Genomic DNA, 21,606 nt, shown 5'->3' on the forward strand with positions numbered 1-21,606 from the left:
AATACGTTGGATTCATCAGTGTTTTAGACTGAGTGTCTGATAACACACAGAACACCTGTTCCCCTCTAAGCCCCTCAGCAGCTTATGCATGCGCTATTAAATCCGCATAACACACACACACACACACGCTACATGAAACTTGAAGTGTAAAGTGTATTTAGTGTCAAATGGCATCAGGGCTTCCCCCATCTCTGCTGATATGAAACGTGAAGTGCGCTCATCAACAATTTGATTCCAAACGATGCTTCAATGTCAAAAAGGAAAGCTAGAGAACATTTATGACTGGAGGAGAGTGGGCCGCAGTAAACACAGTTTGCTATCAAAATTGACATCTGCCAATCAACATGAGCATTTAATTAGGATCTTAATTCATAATTTTTTCCTAATTGTGGGATAATTAACAGATTTCTTTTAATTTTCAGTGAAGAAATCAAAGAAAACAGTTTCGGAAACGTCTATTGAATTTTAGCTGTGTGGACGGAATAGATGAGGAGCGCGATGAGGAGGCTATTGAGTTTTAGCTGTGTGGACGGAATAGATGAGGGGGAATTCACTAAGAAAGAGAATGATGATATCCAGCTCAGGACCCTGGGTGTGCCAAGTCCATACTCACCAGATGTGAGCCCCTGGGGTTAATACTCAATATTATAGAGATGTAAATATTACTGTTGCCGAACTCTCTTCATCTTCTCGTAGTCAGATCACTTTAATGATGTTAATGACGTTTACGAAGTTAATCAGATCATGTTTCTGGATATAGGTTAGTGCAATTTGCATCGTTTTTATACGTGTAGGTATGAAATGACCATCTACCCATGTAGATGAATTGGCATCATTTTAATTATATCTCATATTGTGAATACATTCATAACGAGTTGCTGTGGCAATGCACTACCTAAGTAACGCTTCACCAATGGAGAAGCTATTGTTACTTATTCTCGGTGGATACACCGACACACATGGCATCATTTCAAGGCTTTTTGAATTTAATAAAAAAAAAAAAAAAAAAAAAAAACATTGGACCATATTCCATAAAATCAAAGAAATGAACTATAAAATTCAAACCTATATCATGGAAAATCTTAATTCAGACTTTAAAGAGAACTGTTCTGATGAGAACACCAGAGTTTATGAGATGTCTCAACGCTTTTTTGTATATGTGGAAATATGTGAAACGGTGTAGAAGAATGAAAGGGACAGTAACGCCTCCAACTCACACCACTCACAAACTCCTCGAATGGGTAACGCTTCCCCAGTAGGGAAAACCGTTGTTACCTATTCTCCGAAACTCCTGGCAGCGTCAAGACCCCTCCAGAGGACACTGGCCTACCATCGGTGAGTAGGTACCCTGGTGATGTTTCAAGGACTCTCTTCGGTGGGTGGGCAGATACCCTGGTTTTACATTAGTGACAACACAGTTTTGAAGTATAGCTCCACAATATAAGAGATGCATGATGGTGTGCACTGATTTATACTAAGGACATTTTTGCCTATACTGCGAAGGAGTTTACTGGCATATAGGTTAGCGCAATTTGCATAATTTTTATACGTGTAGGTATAAAATGATCATCTACCCAAGTAGATGAATTGGCATATTTTTAATTATATCTTATATTGTGAATACCTTCACAACGAGTTGCCATGGTATTGTACTACCTTGAATAAGTAACGCTTCACCAATGGACCGCAATAAAGATTTTCATTTTAACACAATAATTACCCAATAATTCATCATTTAAATTTTCTTGAGATTTCTTATTCAGTTACTTTAAAAAAAATAAAATTTATTGCTAAATATTATGATTTTGAAAATTTAATACACAGAAACTGATAATGACAAATTGTTGTAAGAGCAACCGTCCTTTTCCAGTTCAATTTTTGTCATTTGTATGTGTCTGTCGTGAAAGAGAAATGGTGAATTTAGCATTAACACTTGAATGGGATGCCGTGTCATTATTGATATCATATATTTAAATATATGACGCAGTTGCAGTTTGTAACCACACTGTTTACACCCAAGCTGCAAAACATTTTGAATGTCCTTCGTAACTAAGTGAAAATTTCCTTGTGCTAACTTTGTATTTATAGGTAAACGTGATCATCGTATCAGATTGTTTTGTTCCCCCACCCTGCACTGTTCGGATATGGAAATAGTCTGGTAAGAAAAATTATAGAATAGTACGATTGTCGAAAACAAAAAATATATTAATTATACATTGTATTATATTATATGTTACATGGATCATACACAATGACCTTTGCTAGTCAGCGGTATTTTTTATTTACCATGTAACTGGGAGGGGAGGAAGAGATTGATATCATTTCTAATAACGCTATAGGCCTTTATCAGTATTGCAAATATTCTCATGATATACCTGTGCATGAAATAGCGAGATAACACTTCACTGTTGGCAACGAAAACGTTAGGAGTATTCTTTTACTATGAAAGAGCTTAGGTGTTGTGGAATGTAGTTAAATACTTAGCTCGAAGACTTTGATCGAATAATCAGATCGACATTTGGATTCTACAGGCCTATCAGGTAATTAAAATATGTGCAACACAACTTTTGGAAATGAAAATCGCAGGCAGTTACATTTATGAAAACTTGAATATACGCTGTTATGTGTGCGAAATTTATCATGCAAGTGATGATTAGCTTTCTGCACCTTAAAAAGCCAAAGAACTTAAAAAAAAAAAAAAAAGAAAAAAAGTCCTTGCAAGTAATGCATGCTGTGTAAAACTATGTAAATACAGAAATTCCTTGTTCAGATCGCGTACCGATGCAATATTATATCAGACTTGTTGCTGTTTGATTTTAATATGTTAAAATTAAATTATAGTAGTCAGAACTATCTCAGATTTCAGCAATCTGAAATCTAACGTAAATGTAATCCAGTTATTTAATTTAAATGTAAGCCAGTTATTAGATTTCAGTAGTCTTTTTTTTTTCATTATTTTTAATATGTATGTGCATATTTCATAGAGGATATTAAATAAGAGGGTGGCCAAACTTAATAATACTGAGCCTTAAATATAAAATTCACGTTGGCAATAAAAATTTACTTTTCAAAAAATACTATACGCATCGTAAAATGATGGGGAAAATACAGCTAAAAAAGCTGTATTTGAATTATTATAATTAATTTAATATCTTAGAATATTGTTAAAAAGTAGGTTATCAGATGTTCTGGAAGCGAACGTTCTTTCTCAATAGTGAAACCTCATGAATAAAAGCAAAATTTTTTGATATTTTTATAACTTTGACATAGTTGTCCATCTATTTATGAATAAAAATTAGAAACCGCTCGAATTTCTTAAAATTACAACTGGTATTAAAATCCATTATTGGTTGCTACCTTCAACTTGCTACCCTCGAGTGTTGTGTTTTTTTTTTTTACGATTTCCTGTTAATGAAACACGAATTTTCTTAGGGAAATTATGGAAAATTTTCTAAGCTTCCCTTTGAAAAGAAGGTGCGGATTTGGAAGCTTGGTAAATAGACATCTTGGAGGGGGAGGGAAAGAAAACTTAATCGAGAAACATAAAACCCAAAGCAGCAGTAAAATAAACGAGGGAGGTATATTTTCATTGGTAGGAGAGAACATGCTGCGGCAACCCATTGAGGCGATTTGGGGGGGAAGGGTGATGTGGCGTTTCACAACATCTGCGATAGCTATATGTGAGCCCCCCCGGGGTATAACCCCGGGGGGCTCACATCTGCTGAGTATGGGCTTGGCACACCCAGGATCCTGAGCTGGATATCATCATTCTTCTCTCTTTTGGTGATTCCCCTCTTATTTCTTTCTCTCAGGGTCCTCAATGGTTTTTTTTTTTTTTTTTTTTTTTTTTTGCCTGATGCAGCATAAGCCTCAGACTTCCTTGCACCATATGGCTAATAATAATTTGATTAATGGATATTCTTCAGATTGGTGTAGCGTCAGAAGTGGGGTCCCTCAAGGTTCTTGGACCACTCTTGTTTCTCATTTTCATAAATGACATAGACGAAGAGATAGAACGCATAATGTCAAAATTTGTAGATGGCGTGAAGATTGGTAGAATCGTTAATGATCGTTAATTGGTAAAATCGTTAATACCAAGTAGCACTCCTTCAGAATGACTTGAACTAGCTTCAAAGATGGTCAGAGAAGTGGCAGTTTGTTTGTTTTGATTTGATTTTATTGGCGCATTAGCTACTAAGGCAATAATGCGCCAAGACCATGTCATTAAAAAAAAAAATTTAAACTTTCAGTGACCTAATTAGTTAGGTCACTATGTCAAGAGGTATAAGAAAAATGTAAATTTTATAAACGAGCAAAAATATTTATCGATTTTAAAAATCTAAAAATAGCAGACACATTGTCATTGTCGGATAAAATCTGACTGAGTGTATACGGCTCAGTCAGATGATTAAAAGCAGTAAAACGGATATTACTAAAATCTGGACAATCAATTAAAATGTGTCTGATAGTTAAAATTGTGCCACAGGACACATACATAGGAGGGTCATCAGCCCTCAGCAAAAACGAATGAGTTAAATGACTGTGTCCTATGCGGGTCCGGGCAAGAACAACTTCATCCTTACGATTCCTGCGCAGACTAGACTGCCACGGTTCAATTACAGGCTTTATACAATATAGTTTATTCCCAGTCTGTCTATACCACGAGTCCTGCCATTGGGAGTGTATGTTTTGGTGTATTATTTGCCTGTAGTCTGTATAGGGGACTGACAGGCAGCGGTTATTATTGGGAATTGCTGATTTGGCTGCGGCGTCAGCCAAATCATTTCCCCTAATCCCAATGTGGCTGGGAATCCAGCAGAAGCGGATATCGTATTCACGTCCAAGGAGGAAGTGAATCTTCTGCTGAATACTAGACAGAACTGGATGAGGATTATACCTCACAGATATTAAAGCCTGTAACACACTGAGAGAATCGGAATATAAAATGAACCGTTGGTATTGGCATTTACTAATGTGATCCAAGGCTAACTCTATAGCATGCAGCTCTGCAGTAAATATACTGCATTCAGAGGGAATCTGCTCCGATGTAGAGCTGTCTGTAAAGACAGCAGCAGATCCCACATATGATTCCGACTTTGAGCAGTCTGTGTAAACTGGCGCGAAGTCAGAATGTTCAGCTCGGTGTGCTGAATAAAGCTGCAGGTAGACCGATGATGGAGTGTCCGACTTTCTCCAATTTCTAAGGGACAAGTCACATGCCGGGACATGAGCATGCCAGGGTGGAAAGGGTTGCTTTGGTGTTTGGGCAACCTTGTCTACCTTGATATTAAGTTCTTTGAGTAGCTCTTGGAGACGAATACCAAAAGGACGATTGGCAGTCTTACGGGTATTGTATAAATTTTCCCATCGTGGCTGAAAAATGAATGGCTACGTAGGATGGTCTGGCAGGGATTTCAGTTTTAAAGCGTACTTTAAAGACAACTGCTTACGTCGAAGCGATAACGGTGGTTTGTTTGCTTCGACGTATAAGCTCTGGACAGGAGATATGCGATATGCTCCAGTAGCAATACTTAGGGCCTGATGATGGACGGGGTCCAGCCATCGCAGGACACTGTCTCTGGCTGAGGAATATACCTGGGACCCATAATCTAGTTTGGATCGCACAAGTGCACGGTAAAGCCGAAGAAGGGTACATCGGTCTGCTCCCTAAGATGTAGAGGAGAGCGAGCGGAGAATATTAAGCCCACGTGTGCACTTTGTGCGGAGTTGACGAATATGATCCAAAAAGGTGAGTTTTTTTTTTCAAATATGAGTCCCAAGAATTTTATGTTCGCTGCTACTGGAATAGCATGTCCGAGCCTTAATTCGGGTTCAGGATGAAGATTACGCTTACGACAAAAGTGTACGCAAACGGTCTTCTCCGGCGAGAACCTGAAGCCATTAGCAAGTACCCAGGAATTCAGATTATCAATGGCTTTCTGCAGTTGTCTTTCAATAACCCTTATGTTGCACGACTGACAAAAAATGCTAAGGTCATCAACATAGAGGGCACTGTTTACAGTTGGAGGAAGTTGTTCTGTGATTGAATTTATTTTGATGGCGAAAAGCGTGACACTTAATACTGATCCTTGTGGTACTCCCTCCTCTTGGCTGAAGGAACGAGAGAGTGAGGATCCCACACGAACTTGGAAAGATCGATTGGCTAAAAAGTGTTTAATAAAAATGGGGAGTTGCCCCCTAAGACCAAGGCTATGCAGATCTTTTAAGATGCCAAATCTCCAAGTTGTGTCATACGCTTTCTCCATGTCAAAGAACACCGACACCAAGTGTTCGCGTTTTAGGAAAGCATCCCGGATGGATGCTTCCAATCTAATAAGATGGTCCAAAGTGGACCGGTTCCTTCGGAAGCCGCACTGGATGTTGGAGAGAAGGTCATTTGATTCTAGATACCATATTAAACGAGAATTAACCATTCTTTCCAGGATTTTGCGCAGACAGCTAGTCAGAGCAATAGGACGATAATTGGTGGTGACTTTTGGATCCTTTACTGGCTTAGGAAAGGCAAGAACGATTGCCTTTCGCCAGGAGTCCGGAAACTGCCCTTCAATAAAAATTCTGTTATACAGAAGGAGCAGACAATCCATAGATTTTGGTGAAAGATGTTTAATCATTTCATAATGGATGCCATCTGGTCCAACAGCACTTGCTTTGGAAAGAGTGAGGGCTCTTTTCAGTTCCTCTATAGTGAATGCCCCGTTGTAGGGATAGAGGACCTGGGACTTAAAATTAAGTGCCTGTTTTCGATTTTCTGTTTCAGAACCAGGAACTCTGGGGAATACGAAGAAGTTGCGGAGATGTTAGAGAATGTTTCCCCAAGAGCATTGGCTATCGCAGTTGGATCTGCAATAGTGCATCCATTATAATCTACGATTGAAGAAGGGTGGGATGTATATTTTCCCTTCATTTTCCGGATTTTATCCCAGACTACCTTAGAGTTGGTAGACTGGTTAATAGATGATGTAAAACGGATCCGCGATTCCTTTTGACTCTGACGACGGATGTAGCGTGCTTTGGCTCGTGCGCGTTTGAAGGCTATAAGGTTGATCGTGGTAGGATATCGGCGAAATATCCCCTACGCTTTGTTTTGAGCCTTTTTTGCTGTTGCGCATTGTGATTTCCACCATTTGGGAAATAGTGGAAACCGGGCAGATGTTTTTGGGACAGCATTAGCAGCTGCTTGGACAATGATTTCTGTGATGTACTTTACTGCGTCAGTGATAGGCTCCTGACTGACTGTACTGAGGTCAAAATTTGCCTGATGTTGGAAGGCATTCCAGTCACCCTGATCAAACGTCCACCGTGGTAACCTAAAAGGAAGACATGGGCTCCCACTGTGTAACAAGGTTATCACAGGGAAGTGATCACTTCCGTATGGATTCTCCTCCACTTCCCAAGTGAGTGAAGGGAGTAGAGAAGGGGAGCAGATAGAGAGATCAATGGCAGAAAAAGTACGGGTAGGCATGTGGAAGAAGGTGTTTGTTCCAGTATTTAGAAGGGAGAGGTCATTGTCATTGAGCATACGCTCTATGACTCGTCCCCTTCCGTTGATGTTAGCATTACCCCACAGTGTGTTATGTCCATTAAAATCCCCAAAAAGTAAGAAAGGGGGAGGCAACTGCGTTACAAGATCATCAAGGTCTTCCTGGGAGATGTCAGTCCCAGGTGGCAAATAAATAGAGCAGACCGTTAATAAAAATCCCACTGTAAGGCGAATTGCAACAGCTTCTATGCTAGTTGTAATTAGCAAGGGCTGAACTGGGGTCTGGTTTCCCACAAGGATAGCCACTTCTCGATGAGCAGGACCGTCCGCAATTCTATCCTTACGAAAAATTGTGGTGTTATGCATTGTGGGATCATCATTTGCCTTTAGGTAAGTCTCCTGCAAGCAAAAGCAAACTGGCTCGTGCTTTTGCAGGAGTGCCTTGATGTCATCAGTATTTCGCCGGAATCCACGACATAAATTCCACTGTAGGAATTTAGCCATTATTTTGTGGTTCCTTCAGGCGGCTTCTGAGGTGCTGAGGGCTTACTTTTATCAGTCTTGGGTTTATCTTTTTTGGGAAAGAATGGACGCTGTCCCGTGTCCATTTCTTCCTCCGCAAAGAGTTCCAAGACTGAATCTTCGGGTACCTCCTTCTGCTCGACATCCATCTTTTCTTGGGTACTAGGGGGGGACTTTCCCTTTCTTATTCTTTTCTTTCATGTTACCTTTGTTACTTGTGGAGCATTAGGAGGTACCGATATAGGAGTGGCAGCTGATTGGTCCTTCTGTGCAGGTTTTTGAGAACTTAAGAGATAACGCGCGATGGGAGTGAAAGACTCCTTTGGAGGAATGGTCATGCCCGTCTGAGTTCCGACGGAACATCTCCCTGCTACCTTCTGGGCGTAGGTAGGTCTGTTGATATTCAGGGGTTTCACCGATTTCCTTGCCTCCTGGTATGATATATTTAGCTCTGCCTTCAGCCGTTGAATTTCTTTTTCTTCTTTCCACCTCTGGCATGCTCGTGAGTAGGCCGGGTGTTCTCCCTCACAGTTAATACAGGTGGGTTTTGCGGCTGAACATGCTGTTGTTCCGTGGTCCTTTGCACTGCATCGAGCGCATGCAAGGACTCCACGGCAGGCCATTTGAGAATGTCCATACTTCTGGCATTTAAAACACCGTAAAGGGTTCGGAACGTATGGACGCACTGAACAATTGATGTATCCAGCTTTAATCTCGTCAGGAGGTTTAGGAGAGTTAAAAGTCAGGATAACGCTCCTGGTTTTAACAATTTTCCCATCCCTTCGCGCAGTAATTCTATTGACGGCAATAACTCCCTGGGTTTTAATTCGGAGCAGATTTCCTCCTCGGTTACGTCGAGAAGGTCCCACTCCGAAATGACACCTCTCGATGAATTGAGTGTTCTGTGTGGTGTCACCGTTATGGGTATTCCTCCGATTACTCGGAGGAGATGTTCTGATTGCCTGTCATTTTTAGTTTCAATTAAAAGGTCTCCAGAACGAAGCCTCTTAACTGATTTGGGTGAACCTGCTAACCCATCTAACCCTTTTTGAATAAAAAAGGGCGACATTTTACCAATCGGTGTCTCATTGGTAGAATGCATAATTAAAAACCTTGGGACAGGCCCTGATAGTAATTCGGTTCGCTGCCTCTTTTTAGCAATACTGCCATCTGTATCTTTCTCATTGATTTCGGATAGGGACCGGGTTGGGGCCCCTGAAGAAGTAAGTTTATCAGGATTCATAGAAATTTTATTTGGTTCAGTGCCCGGGCTCCCCACCCACCACGGAGCCCAAAGGGACGCCCACTACCCGTCATGCAATAAATGCGCTCGGGAGTGGAACGCCAGGGCTACTCAGACACTATACCCGCACCGCCGCCAGCCTGAATCCTGTCCCTCGGACCATGAGGGTAGAGGCGTGGTTGACACGGTTGACCCTCGCAGGCGAGCCTACTAGCCGATTGATCGCCGGGCCTTCCAGGACCACCCATCTTGTCGAAGCAGCGGCCAAAGTGGTGTATTGAAGCTGGGCCCTTCAACCACCAGGATTCCCCCTTTCCGAACTTCCACGGGTCGCAGCGCACGGCAAACACGCCGGATTCCATTGATGTAAGCCTGGAACCTGAGCTGTGGGCGTTGGATCCCAGTGATGCTAGTCTGGAAGTCCAGCAGCGTCACTGGGAGGTCCCCTCACCACGTACAGGTGCCCACGTCGAGGGGGAAGTGGCAGCTATGTTTTAATGTTGCTAAATGCAAGGTTTACACTTGGGGAATAGCAACCTACAAATAAATTATACACTTTGGTGGGTTGAATTAAAAACAGTGGAGGAGGAAAGGGATCTGGGAGTTACAATATGGGCAGATATAAAATTTTCTGAACAGTTTAAACAGGCATCTAGGAAAGCCCATGTTGTCCTGTCGACGATTTATCGAACGCTATCCTGTAGAGATAGGGAGGTCATAATCCCACAGTATAAGGCAATTGTAATACCACATTTGGAATACTGTGTTCAAGTATGGAGACCATCTGAAAAAAGACATTGAGCTCCTTGAAAGGGTCCAAAGACGGGCAATTCGAATGGAAGCACAATCATATGAGGAAAGACTCCAATTATGTCGGCTACAGAGCTTGGCAACCAGGCACCTCTAACATGACCTGATTAAGGTTTGAGGTTTATAAGGTTCTGAGAGGAATTAATGAATTAAAGTGGAATTCTCACTGTTTTAGGCTTCCATAACTAGGGGTCATACATTCAAATTATAGTGGTTGAGGTTTCGGTTAGGTTGTAGCAGTGGCGTAACCAGAAAATACACTCGGGGGGGGGGGGGGCTGCACATCCTGAGAAAAATTGTACGTAGCTTTTTACTAGGCCTTAAATTTCTAAATATTACATATTTCCTCCCCTCTCTCGGACCATTATCCCTTTACTATTTTTTTTTTTTTTTTGTGCATGACAAATTGAACATAGATAAAACAAATAACAAAATAAATGTCTTCACAAACTTTATTTCAAGAATCTACCATAAAAAATAAATAAATAAATAAATATTTTATACTCTTCACGAAAATAGGCAAAACCAACGTAAAACTATACATTTGTATTCGAACACAAAAAAAAAAGAAGCCTTTTATACTCAACAAAATATTAAGTGGGTGTTAGAAACGTAAACTAGTTATATACAGGGTGTCTCAAAAATATTGGTACAAACGTTTAGGGGAGGTAGGTAACATCTAAAGGAATGTGAATCGCATAGGAACCCATAACCGGAAACATCACCGTAAGTCAGTACATGGCGCTGTTCATCAGTTCGCGAGAGGGAAAATTTCTGGTTTACTCATTCAAGCAATAGTCGCCGCACGAAGAGCATGCATTGATATACGAACTGTGAGCTGGCAGACATGCACCTAGTGTATGGATTAGCAGAGGGCAATGGACGAGCCGCTCAACGAATTTATGGAGAACGCTTCCCAGGCAGAATAATTTCTCTGTAACTAAAAACGAAGAGTCACACTCTGAAAATTTTGAAGCCGTCTCAACAACCTTCAGAGAAGGTACAAAGAATGTACAAATTTGTATTCTATACTTTCCACCGAACCATGACAGCGAAGCCAGAAATGAACTTGCTTGGCTCGTCGCAAACTTGAACCCAAATGTAGAATCTATCGTGATGGGAGATTTGAACATGCCTCTTCCTAAGCACAAAGACGCAAAGAGCGAATTGGATGGTACTATGGAAACCTTCTCGATGAAACAACTGGAAACGCCACTCACAAGAGGCACACAGTGCCTTGACCTGGTATACTACAATACTGTAGACATCACATTAACTGATAGTACGACTCGCTTCACTTCTGATCACATCCCTCTCTTAATCCAAGCCTACCTGAGAAGTCAAGCTTGTAGTCAAAAAGAGAACTGGAGGTGAGAAAACAACGCTGATGTTATCTTCTCAACCAAGTATATAAAACCAGACGTAATTTTGAAACGGCTCGTGAATTTCAACTGGCAAAATTTCTTCCAACTCCCCGTAGCCTTAGAAGTACTTTCGGATATCCTTCACTTTATTGCTCTTGAGGGGCCATCAAAACGCATTAAAATTTCCGATCGGGCGAATTCGTGGTTTAGTCCACAAGTAAAATATGCTTTCAAGAACAAGCAAAAAACTCTTCAGAAAATGGAAAAAAACTGAACACCCACCTGATTATATTCGATATAAAGAAGCTAGAGCACGGTTCATTCGATTGAAACGTCAAGCTCACTGTGACATGGTGCGATCACATTTAAAGAAAGGAAGCAGAATATCTAATAAGAAAAGGCGTACGGATATAATGCCCGAGCACATCTTCTCGGAATGGACCCAAGCCACCTTTGGAACTCCTCTGGCTGAAAATCAAGTTGACGGTGAAGTCAACACAGAGAAAATCCATGAAGCAATCAGCAAACTGAAGACAGAGGTCTATCCTTAACTGTCTCAAATCAATATCGCTAGAGATGACATTAAAGCCGCTGTGAATAGCCTCAGGAATAAAGCCACAATTGGGCCTGATAAATTCCCGCTCTTCATGATTAAGATCAGCAGTGTATACATCATAGATCTCCTCCTCCACAATTTCCACAAAATTTTAAGTGAAAACCACTTTCCGAAGATATGAAATACATATTTCGTTAAACCTGTTCCCAAAAATAACAATCCTAAATCCGCCAAAGACTACAGGCCTATTGCAATTGGATGTTCACTTCAAAAATATTTGAGAAATCCATTTTAAATACCATCAACCATCACTGCTTCGGGCATAGACCAGAGTACCTTCATTCAGTGATCCCACAAAGATCTACTACTACTACCAATCTTATGAAGACTCTATTTCGAATCCAACACGCCCTTAACTTCAGACAGCAATTAGATATTGTCTTCTTAGACGTTGCATCTGCTTTCGACAGTATATCCATCTCAGCTATTTCTTGGAGGAATATTTCCATATAACTGGGTACGTATTAAAATAATAGCGAGTTCTTTGAGGGAGAGACACATCACTGCCATAAATGGAATTTCCAAAGAGACCTTCCAAGTTAACAGGGGAGTCAACAGCACTGCATCCTTTTCTGACCCAAAATCAAAAACAATTTGTCGTATATGCAGACGACTTGAAGTTTTTCATTCCCCTCGAACGATCAAAACACATCCTTACAACGCAACAACGAAGCAAACTCCAAAATCGCCGAGTTGCAAGAATACCTTAATTGCATGGGGCTCCGACTAAATGAACACAAGGCAGCAGAAATGGTTTTCACCAACAAGGTAATAAAAAACCACATATCAATACGCGTGAATGGCAGTGTGGTCAAAAAAGTCAGGACACATATTGATCTTGGTCTGAAATCGGACGAAAACCTAAACTTCACACCCCATTTCGGATATGTTTGTTATTTGGTTTTTAGGAGCATTAGCAACTATGGCCATATTGCTCCAGGATATGCGGTGGTCATTCCCTGACCTTTCCGCATCCTCCGTATTTGGTGGTGACGGGCTCGAACCCCGGTCTAATCAAGAAGCGTGTGCTATGCACTGCTGCTCCTTCCCACCTGGCTACGGAGGCGCCTTTCGGATATGTAAAGAAGAAAACTTACGCAGCACTATGGACCTCCAGACAGGAAGGTGGGTATCAGGAACCCTGATCTTGTAAAACAATATATTTTAAGATGCGTCATCCCCATCCCACATCTCAGATTTGGTCTTCTGCCCCAGATGCTACCATCAAAGCTTTTGGGTTTAGAGTATTGGATGCTGAAATGGATAAACAGGATCACTGCGCAGCCATTTACAATCTCAAGAGCCATTTTATATGCCAACTTGGATGTCACGCCTTGGTCTCACATAATTGTCACCAAGAACATTCCCACGCTTGCAAAACTGCTGACCGGGAAACTCGACTCGCCGAAAACTGACTACCTGCTGACTCGGCTCCGTATGACGCAAAGGTGGGCGAATAGGACACCATCCCCTCCACTCAGTAGCGCGCTCACACAGCTGGGAAGCCTTCAGCGATTTTTTCCTTTTAACACCACTAAGATCTACAACGATCTTCAAGCAGACCCAGAAAAGCTTTGCACAGAGAAGAGGTACAGGACTGAAACGTTTCAAAATGCATTATTCCACCTATAAAAGTTGAGTGAAGCCCACAGATGAAAACAAAACAGAATGCAGGAAATGAAGAAGGAACTGGTCGGGACTGTTTATGCTCATGTTATGTTTACATTATACGTCTTATCTTTCTGTGAACTCGCTATAAATAGTAGTGTAGATGTGAACATTCTCTAATTCCTTGTAAAATTGCAAATTATGCTTATGCTCTCTTTCTATCTGCCCGTCATGTAAAATAAGGCAATGATATGTATATTATAATTAATTAAACAATGTATAATTTGTATAATTTATTAAGACAGTGATATGTATAAATTTTAAATGGATAATTATGTATATAACTTATATTTGTATATATGAATGTGCACCTCATGGTTGATAGCCGTAAGCGGGTGTCTCTTAGGAGAAAATAAAGATAATAATAATAATAATGTACCGGACTACCGTTTGTTTGCGCGTGTGCATCAAAATTTGTGCGATTATGGGTCATTTAGAGGTAACAGGAGTAGTGCGGGCAGACCACGTTCGACGCGAACTCCCGCCATGGAAGAAAGTGTGTTGAATGCCGTCCAGAATAATCCTACTACCAGCACACGTGCCTTTGCCTTAGGAGTGTCTTGTTGCAGTGTACAGCGTGTCTAGCACGACGATTCCTTACATCCCTTTCATCTCCAAAGGGTTCAGTTACTGCTCCCCCAAGATCATCCTGCACGTGTGGCTTTTGCGCAGTGGTTTCTCCAAGAAAGTGTTCAAGACTTGAATTTTCCAGCCTATGTTTTGGTTACGGATGAGGCTTATTTCACTCGGGAAGGCTTATTCAATTAGCACAATGCTCATGTGTGGGCTCACGACAACCCACACGATGTGCGCCCCCATGCAGCACAACATCGCTTCGCAATAAATGTGTGGGTAGGTATGGTCGGCGACTGCTTAGTCGCCCATACCTATTACCATCCCGCATGAACTCCGCTAAATATCGAATCTTTCTTGAACAAGTTCTACCAGGGTTATTTGACGATGTTCCAGCAAATGTGAGACGCAACATTTGGTTTCAACATGACGGGGCGCCTGCCCATTATGGAAGGTGTGTTCATAACCATTTGAACAGGCGTTTTGGGCGTCGATGGATTGGCCGTGGTGGACCCGTTGCCTGCCCCCCCCCCCCCCCCACGCTCACCTGATTTATAGAGCTTTGATTTCTTTCTGTGCGGGGGGCCCTCATCTATCGTGTATGAATCGCCTGTGGAGACGGAAATGGATCTCGTGGCTAGACTCGTCTGCGCTGCTGCTACTGTCAAAGATACTCCAGGTGTGTTCGACCGTGTCCGCCAATCCATGCTGCGTCGGTGTCACGCATGCATCGCGTCTCACGGTGGAACCTTCGAGCATCTGTTGTAACATCATGAAATGCATCCATCTCGTACTCCATTGTTAATATTATGTCAAATAAATGTTTGCCACTAATTACTGTCTTGTGTCATTCCTCCTTCTTGCGCCTCTGCTACTACTTTCCCGTGACGTTTCCGGTTATGGGTTCCTATGCGATTCACATTCCTTTAGATGTTACCTACCTCCCCTAAACGTTTGTACCAATATTTTTGAGACACCCTGTATATAGAGGATATGGTATGTAAATGGAAAGAAGAAATTAATACAGGTATATATCTAAATACAAAGAATAGGGTTAATACACTGTTATTTGCAGATGATCAAGTAATTATTCAAGATAGTGTAAATAATTTACAAGGAGCAGTATTTAAATTAAACCAAATAACAGAAGAATATAAAGTTAAAATGTCAACGATCAAAACTAGAATAATGGCTTTTAAGGGGAAAAACACAGTGAGAACAAAAATAGTTATAGACAATAAAATATTAGAAGAAGTAAAATATTTTAAATATCTAGAATGTGATATAACATATGATGGTCGAGGACGATATGAACCAGAAATTGGCGAAATTTCAAAATATATGTGGAACAATAAAAGAACTCTGGCTAAGAAAACAAGGAAAGAAACACAATTGAAATTTTACAAAGTAATGGCGATACCAACTTCTTTATGGTTCTGAAAACTGAATACCGAAACAAAGAGACATTAATAGAAAAGAAGCTGCAGAAATGAAATTTTTAAGAGATGGTAAGGGATGTACAAAATTAGATAAAATAACAAACATAAATATTAGAAAGGAATTAACGATTTACTCAATTAATGAAAAAATTATAGAATATAGACAAAGATGGAAAGAACATGTAGAAAGAATGAAAGATAATAGATTCCTTAAATTAGCTTACACATATAGAGCAAAAGGAAAAAGAGACAGAGGAAGACCAAAGAAAAGATGGGCAGACCTCTTCAAGATCGGAACAGGCGGATGGCCTAATCCATGAAGGAAGATAAGATAAAGCAACCAAAAAATTACCGTTCTGGATGGAATTGAGAAGTAATTGTGCATTTATTGCTGTATCTTTATCTTCCCACGAGCTTATTACTGTTAATGCTGCAAACGTCGGTTCTAATAATTCAATGAATATAAGTACGTGCCTGTCCACCCATCTAGTGGGGCACATGTTTTTGCGACGTTTTCTTGGAATTTGGACACAATTCTATCTGTTCTTTTAATACCAACTGCCTCTTTGGATACTGAAAGAATGCGTAAACTTTTTGAACGATTCCCGTGCAGTTTCGGATATCTTGCAAATCACATGAATCCGAAATTGTTAAATTTAAGCAATGAGATACGCAGTGCACGTAAAGTGCTTTTGGGTTTAATTCTTGTATATGAGCCTGGACGCCATTTATTCTGCCGCTCATTGCCCCAGCGCCGTCATATCCTTGTCCGCGGATATTTTTTATGTCTAGCCCAAAATTTTCAAGTTGATTAATTATTTCTTTCGCTATATTTTCACCATTGCAGAATTTAGAGGGGCAAATGAAAGAAAATTTTCGCATTTTGAAAAATTGTTTCGTCTACGTATCTAACAAAGCGACATTTGTTGAAATGTCTGTGGTTTCGTCAGCTAACACCGAAAAATATTTAGCTTTCTTCACTTTGTTCACAATCTGTTTCGGAATTCTAGAACCACAACATTCAATTATTTCGTTCTGGATGCCCACGCACACTAGTGCGGGCATCCACTAGTAAAAATTCATTATACACTAATAATGAATTTTTACCGCCAGTTCTTAAATGATTTTCTAAAACAATGTCCCCGGCGTCAACTCGTTCCCTTAACAAAGCTCGAAAGTTTCCGTCAACTCGTTCCCTTAACAAAGCTCGAAAGTTTCCTTCATTGTAGTTTACAGCATCTGATAAGTTAATGGGCCCACTGTCTCGATGATCTCTTAACGGTATTCCTTGCTTTCCACAAAGTAGAATCGTTTTCATTATTGGCACCAATCTTTTCCGATTTTCCATTCGTTCTTCGTATTTTGCTTTATCCAGCAATTCTTGTACGGATAAACGTTTGCCACTAAGAACTTGTAAATCATTAGCTTGACGTAAGGTCAAGCTAATGAAAATAAGAAAACTTGCATACTAATACGCATTATTATGTTACATAATAGTGCGTAGTAGTATACAAGTTTTCACTAAATGTCCAACCTGTTGAGTCTGATTATGACCTACATTTGTACTAGAAAACAGAACACAATATTTATAACATGCAGCATTTTCTATTTTTGATTAGGCTAACCAGTCGTATTTTCTCAACCAAGAAAATTGAAAACGTCTATTAAACTTTTTATTTTTAATCGGTAGATCCAGGAAATTTATAGTTAGAATCGGGAACCCAAACACTACCCAAAGTCTTGATTAAATTCCACGATAAATATATTTTTTTGTCTTTAAGTAACATTAACGTCATTAACGTCACTCTTTTCATTGATTTGAGTGACGTTAATGTCAAAAGAGTGACGTTAATGTCATTAACGTCACTCTTTTCATTGATTTGAACTCCAATTTTCTCTGCATTCGCTGACTTCATATCCTGGACTTCTACAGAATTTTGATGCTCAGATGCATCATCATCACTCGTTTTGAATTTTTTTGCCACAAATTGGAACATTGAACTTTGTTTTCGTTTTTCCATTTTATCTAAAAAAAAAGAAACCTGAAATCAAGCGAAATTTTATATAGTGGTCCTCAAATTCGAGGCTAAAGCATGAGGATCTCGGAAACAGAAATAGATGCAAGGTCGGTTAAATTGGTGTGAATTGCATAATTGGGGATCTAATCCGTTGAAAAATATTTTTTTTTGTTTTCGAGAATTTCGAAAAAATGTAAAATTTTGCATTTTCGCTTTTAACTTCTGAGGAAGATATGTTTTTAGTTTTTCTGTCGAATAAAAATTGCGCCGCTGGTCAGATCTCAAATTTATTCCTCTAGTAAACTTTATTCATTTTTCAAGGATCATTATTAGGCAACAATTACGCAGCATTGTCCCAATTTAACTGACTTCTCTTACGTGCAGTTTGCTAGATCCGCAAGCTTAGCACCAAGTTTGGGATTGTAACTGTATGTACGAAGAAAAAAGTGAAATATAATGTGGAATTTGTTTATTGAGTAATTTAGTCAATAAACGTATGCTGGTAAATTAAAGCTTAACAAAAGCAATTGTGAGAATCAACGAAATGAAATCTAATTTTTTTACAAATACTCAATATAAACTTTATACACCAATTTAAAATTTAATTACCTCCTTTCTATTTTTCGCCTCTTGCAATTAAATTTATCCAAGTCCGGATTATAAATTTTCACAGAAACACATACAAACAAAAGTTGCAAATCGTACTGATGTCACTTTACAACTAAGCCGAAAATCTTGTTATGTATTATTCTACCTAGTATTTTTCATTTTTATCATTTTAATTTCTTTTTTTTTTGCAAGAACTTCATGTGCATCAATTTATAGTAAACAAACACCAATATATTTTTGCAACTCGACCCATATAATCAAACTGTTGGAACGCATTACATTAAAATACATACTAATAAGCTATGTATGTAGCATAGAGGGCATCGTTTTAATTGTATCTCATATTGTGGTTGCCTTCACGAGATGGCTGCTATTGAATTATTTCAAATAAATAATGCTTCTCCAGTAGAGAAGACTACTGTTATTTATTTTCAGTAGTACCACCACCCAGACGATCGTTTCGAAGCTATTGGGCTTCATCATCAGTGGGCGAGCAGGTACCCAGGTAATACAACAAGCCATCACAGTTGCGAAGTTACGAGATACAATTAAAACGATGCCCTCTACGCTACATATGTAGCTCAAGTTTATGGGTTAACTATAGTGTATTTACACCTATACTATATAGTTAATTACCAAAACCCATAAGGATTATGCCTAGTGCATTTCATTTTCAAAATACTACTACACCCTTTTGGAATCTCCCATATTGTGGATATAACTTCGCAACTGATGATAAAGCCCAATAGCTTCGAAACGATCGTCTGGGTGGGGGTACCACTGAAAATAAATAAGAGTAGTCTTCTCTACTAGAGAAGCGTTATTTATTTGAAGTAATTCAATAGCAGCCATCTCATAGGTGGTAGATGACTTTCATCAACCGGTGAAATACCACCACTTTACTTATTGGAGGCTTGAAGTGGTGAAACCCATGTTTAGTCTCTAGAGCAAAGTTTCCGGCATCCCCCTCCCCCCATACTTCTCATTCAACCCAAGCACGGTATTAAGTACTATAGGTTTTGATACCTTTCGTGTTTGGGGTTTTCATAAAAAAAAAAAAAAAAAATGTATTATTCTACCTACTTATGCATAATTACAGCCGAACAAAAGCCGCGAAAGTCAGATGCGCGGTGGCAAAAGTACGCGGAGCTCAAGCTGATAACTTCAGTACTGTAAGGGACATAGTTGAACTTTCGTTTGTGCGGTGTTGTCAAATAGTAATTAAATTGAAATTGGAATAGTGTTTTGAAATAAGGAAAATAGTAGTACAAAGTAAAAATATCAGAGTAGAGTATAGGCTCGAAGGGGGCTTGCAGCCCCATACTGGTTACGCCACTGGGTTGTAGGAAGTTTTATTTTAGCCATCGGTCGTTGACAGCTGGAACGACTCGATGGCTAAAAGAAAACTTCGTACAACCTCATAGGTCAACTGGATACTTACCTGTATAAGGAGAGAAGCATATAATTTGTTTTCTTATCTACTTGGGTTTTTTTTTTTTTTTTTTTTTTGGCAGTACAGAAAAAGGTGCCTTGCACTATATGGTGAATTCTATTATTACCAAAAAAAAAAAAAAAAAAAAATTTAAATGTACTGTGATTTTATATAATTATGATACATTTTGAATGAACTGAAATATAATGATTACTCCTTTCCTATAATTACTGAGATGCTCATTTAAATTTTGTTTTTTAAGACGTCGAAGAGACTTATTTTTTTAAAACTGTTTTTTCGGAAATACTCTGGCTCATTACGTAGATGTCGGTTTGGAAATTTTTCAAAACTTCCAAAAACTGAAATACATTTGGATGTAGTTTGTAGAAGTTGGCATTGAACCGGGAATGAAAACTTTCACGTTCGTTTATTATATGATCTTTAATATGATTTACTTAATTCTGGCTAACAAGGTATTATAATTGCAATTATACTACAATTATGAATATAGATTTAATTAACTGGCAGAAAAATTTGTATTACTAATAGTAGGCTACTTGTTTGGTACCTTTATTTGAGGGGAAAAAATCCTCTTATACCAAGGAACTTGTTTTAATTTCTCAGGTTGATTTCGTATGATAACTCTGAAGTCTTCTTTGGGAAACTGCGAGAAAAAGTCTTGGATACAGGTTAATGTTTTTTTTTTTTTCATTAAGATTACTACTGTATTTAATACCACTCATATACCACGTGAAATTAATAATATAGTTTATTAAGCTATTCGCCTTATACATTAAGGTGACGTTTCAGGCATCTTACCGATACCCATTATCAGACCATGCTGTGGGGGAACAGAAAATAAAAAGGGTTACAAATTTGAATGTATTACAATTACAAATATACGATTCTACAGTATTAAGTTTGAATTACCGTTACCATATAAACCAGATATTAAATTAGGTAAATACAAAGAGATTAAATTCTTACCTGCTGACAGACTCCGCTTGCCGATGCTCCCAGAAAACTTAAGTGCATGCAGGCAACAGGTAATTTATAGGATTTATTTATAGTTAATTTATAGGTGAGGGATTTAAGTTGCGTTCATCACTAATGACTACCCACTAAGCCCTCCGGACAGCTTCAGCTTAACTTCTGCAGAAAATCTAGCTGAGATTATTCAACAGTATCTTATAAACGCCTCCTTATAAATCACCAAAGAAGGCCATCTGTCCTAAATTCTGGTTTGCGCGGTACCACAGTGGTATCGTCACCGTTCTCCCTACACCGGGTGGAAAAGGCCCGGGTTCGAATCCCGTCGATGACGCCAGGAACTTTAATGGGCTTTTTTCACTCCGTGGCAGAGTTAGTCGGTCTCAGGCGTAGATAGTAAGGTTTTTTCTTCCAGCAAAACAGGCAGATTGACCAGAGAACATGCAATTTACAGACAAAATAAATATAATGATAGATGTAATCATTTATGGGTGACCCTAATATCATAATTCGACCTAACGTCTGCTACTGGTGGTCCTAGGACCTTACTGCTCTTCGCAAATAAGTTCATTGTGCTCGACGTTTATACCAGCGACACCGTGAATGGCCTGCAGCTGACACGCGACTGTATAATGACTACATTGTCAAAAAGAACACCTTTAAAAAAGCAATTGCAATGAGAAAGAGAGAAACCTAGACTGCCTTTGTAAAAGAACCCAAAACCAAACACCCATGGGGCCTCATGTACAAGATAGCTCGGGAGAGAACATTCACCTGTGATATTCTAGGTACTGTTTCCACTGAGACCCATGAAACTTCTG

At 39.5% G+C, this 21,606-nt stretch overlaps 1 protein-coding gene across 1 annotated transcript in view; it reads left to right on the forward strand.

Annotated features, from left to right (window-relative positions):
- The first annotated feature begins 2,421 nt into the window (after positions 1–2,421).
- The window catches only part of LOC150084674 (sulfotransferase 1A1-like), a 128,088-nt gene continuing 108,903 nt past the window's right edge, over positions 2,422–21,606 (forward strand). Inside the window, exon 1 of the mRNA XM_090376318.1 lies at positions 2,422–2,540. The gene's annotated coding sequence lies outside the window, so the exon portion shown is untranslated. The remainder of the gene's footprint in view (positions 2,541–21,606) is intronic.

The sequence above is a fragment of the Mastigoproctus giganteus genome, chromosome 6 (assembly GCF_048544385.1).
Source record: "Mastigoproctus giganteus isolate SK-2022 chromosome 6, ASM4854438v1, whole genome shotgun sequence".
NCBI classification, from domain to species: domain Eukaryota; kingdom Metazoa; phylum Arthropoda; class Arachnida; order Uropygi; family Thelyphonidae; genus Mastigoproctus; species Mastigoproctus giganteus.